The sequence below is a fragment of the Nematolebias whitei genome, chromosome 8 (assembly GCF_014905685.2).
Source record: "Nematolebias whitei isolate Nwh7 chromosome 8, NemWhi1, whole genome shotgun sequence".
NCBI classification, from domain to species: domain Eukaryota; kingdom Metazoa; phylum Chordata; class Actinopteri; order Cyprinodontiformes; family Rivulidae; genus Nematolebias; species Nematolebias whitei.
In genome coordinates, this window is record NC_056505.1 from 46,616,425 (window position 1) to 46,619,750 (window position 3,326).

The following is a 3,326-nucleotide window of genomic DNA, read 5'->3' on the forward strand; positions in this document are numbered from 1 at the left end:
AGAAGCAGCTAAACATTATCTAAAAGCAGCAAAATGTTAGATAAAAGGTAAAAGACATAAAAGGGTAACGGATAAAATAAAAGCACAAGGAACTTTTTTTGGGACACTAAAAGTGTCCCAAAAAAGTTTTCAAATAATTTGACTGTATTACCTAAGGCTTCACTGGGTGTCAAATAAGAGCTTGACCTTAAAGGCTAAATCAGAATCAGAATCAACTTTATTGGCGTTGCACCGAGATACGAGAATAGTTATGTACAGTCGTCCGAAAGATGGGCAGAGTGCACAAAGCTGCGGCTATTAAATAGCGTGGCCCTCTTATTCTTATTCAGAATAATATTTTGCTTAGATGAGAAAAGGGAAGAAACCATGAGGAGAGATGGTATTTAAAAAAAAGATCTCTCACAATGGGTATGTTTACATGGACATAAGTAACCGGATCAAATGGCCGGTCGGAATAAAAGTGTGTCATGTAAACACTCCGTTCGGGTTATTTTTTGTGTATTCGGCGCGATCCAATATACTTTGTGATCAGAACGAAACGGGTGGTTTACGCCGATCCGAAACCCGATCGGTGCGCATGTAAACGCTTGATCTGTTCGTTTTTATCTGATCGTGAAAAACTGACCTGACTGCGCATGTGCGACTTTGCCATTTCCGCCTGGCTAACGCTAACAATATTAGCATGTCAGGGAAGCAAAACTGGTTGGTGAGCGACACAACATTTCTACTACAAACTTTGAAAGAGCTCAAAATGATCTGTATCACCTGTAGCTCAGTCAGGGAGTGCAGTAGCGTCTCCACCATCATTAAAACCTGTCGCAGGTCCATTTTGGGTGCTCAGGTTTGTTTACGTTCACCCCGGAAGTAGAACTTCTTCTTCTGTGTTTTTTTTAAGGAGAGTTTACCACTCTGCGCATGTCAGTACTGCTGTTCAGAACAAAGCCCGCTGCATGTAAACGCTTGTCATGAACAGATTGTGCCCATGTAAACAATACATTTGAATTATTCAAACGGAACACATTTCAATCCGGTCAAAGAATTCTGCACATATAAACATAGCTACTGTGTCCTAGACAGGGCACGATTTGAGGCATCAAAAAAACCTACCACAACAAAGCAACATAAATAGATGTTATACATGTACATATAGGCCGGTGAAAACATTGAATTTGTAAGGGAAAGTCGTAGCATAGTCCAGAGCGCCCCCCCAACCCCCCCTCAGCCATTGTCCAGATAAGAGGTGACATTCATCATCAGCTCAGTTGAGGTTCTGTCACATGTCCACGGCCTTGGGGAAGGGAGGGGTGAGGAAACAGTCAAAGCATCTTTGTTGTTTTCAAAACATTCCAGGAGGAGTTGAGATAAGTCCGGCGTCAAGGGCACATTTTGGGTCAGGCAGAACTCGTGAAATTCTTGTTTCTGCCTTTTAAAGTCTTACTGGTATATATTCTCTGATGGAAACTCCAAAACAGCCGAATTGATATTTTATGCCAAAAGTCGAGCTCATAGCTTCTCCAAGATTATTCTCACCATTCATGAGTGCTGCCAGGGAGTTCAGTCCTGATAACAGCCTGCTCCAGCTCCCTGCTGCAGCTCTCCAAATTCAGTCAGAGCACTGTCGAGCTTCGACACATCCACACAAATTTATAGACAATCCAGAATTCACCAACCAAACAGCAAAATAACCAGTTGTCGTCATGAATCCAATTTGTTTCCGTCGAGGTAAGAGGGTCCTCCTTACCCTGACTCCTGTCGGGAGAAGTTGATAAATCTTATTTAGAGACCAGCTGATCTTTCGAATTAAGAAGTATGCAGGAAAAAAAAGAGGCTTTTTAAGGGTTCACAGGACAAGAGAGTGCAGCAGGGAAGCGGGGGGTGGGGGGTGGGAGACAGGGAAACACGTCTGGTTTCACCGGAGGATAGAGAGAGGAAAAAAAACAACACACTTACTTGCAAAATAAACAACTTATATCCATCCATTTATCCATTTTCTTCCACTTATCTGGAGTCGGGTTGTGGGGGTAGCAGCCTAAGTATGGAGGCCCAGATTTCCCTCTCCCTAGCCTCATCTATGGTCATGAGCTTTGGGTTGTGACCAAAACAATGAGATCTCGGATATAAGCGGCCGAAATGAGTTTTCTCCGCAGGGTGTCTGGGCTCTCCCTTAGCGATAGGGTGAGAAGCTCGGTCATCCGGGAAGGACTCAGAGTAGAACCGCTGCTTCTCCACGTTGAGAGGAGCCAGTTGAGGTGGATCGTGACTTTGGTTAGGATGCCTCCCAGACATTTCCCTGGTGAGGTGTTCCAGTTACGTCCCACCGGGAGGAGACCTAGAGGAAGACCCAGGACACGCTGGAGGGACTATGTTTCTCAGATGGCCTGGGAACGCCTTGGGATTCCTCCGGAGGAGGAGCTGGCCCAAGAGGGTAGGAACTTAGATCGACTGGTAAATTGACAGCTTCTCCTTTTGACTCAGCTCTCTTTTCACCACGCCAGACCGGTACAGTGTTTGCTTCACTGCAGATGCTCCACATATCTGCCTATCAATCTCTTGCTTCATTTTTCCCTCATTTGTGAACAAGACCCCAAGATAATTAAACTCCTCTACTTGGGGCAGGACCTCCTCCCCAACCCGGAGAGGGTATTCTACCCTTTTCCGGCTCAAGACCATGGCCTCAGATTTGGAGGAACTGATCTTGATCTCTGCCGCGTCACACTCTGTTGTGAACCGCTCCAGTGAAAGCTATAGATCACGGCCTGATGAAGCCAATAGGACCACATCATCTGCAAAAAGCAGAGACACAATCCTAAGTTCACCAAAACGGATCCCCTCAACACCTTGGCTGCACCTAGACATTCTGTCCATAAAAGTTATGAACAGAATCGGTGACAAAGGGCAGCCTTGGCGGAGTCCAGCTCACCGGGAACAGGCCCGACTTACTTCCGGCAATGCAAACCAAGCTTTGATACCAGTCATACAGGGACCTAACAAAGCCCGTATCAAAGGGCCTAGTATCCCATACTCCCGGAGCACACCCACAGGGTTCACCGAGGGACAGGGTCGAACGCCTTCTCCAAGCTCACAAAGCACATGTAGACTGGTTGGGCAAACTCCCATGTACCTTCTATGACCCTACTGAGGGTGTACAGCTGGTCCAGTGGTCCACGACCAGGACAAAAACCACATTGCTCCTCCTGAATCTGAGGTTTGACTATCCGATGGACCCTCCTTTCCAGAACCCATGAATAGACCTTACCAGGGAAGGTTAAGAGCTTGATCCCCCTGTAGTTGTAACACTCTCTACGGTCCCCCTTTTTGAATAGGGG

At 46.3% G+C, this 3,326-nt stretch overlaps 1 protein-coding gene across 1 annotated transcript in view; it reads left to right on the forward strand.

The window, feature by feature from the left end:
- Positions 1–3,326, forward strand: part of LOC119413708 (endophilin-B2) — a 138,050-nt gene that overhangs the window by 4,986 nt on the left and 129,738 nt on the right. The window lies entirely within an intron of this gene.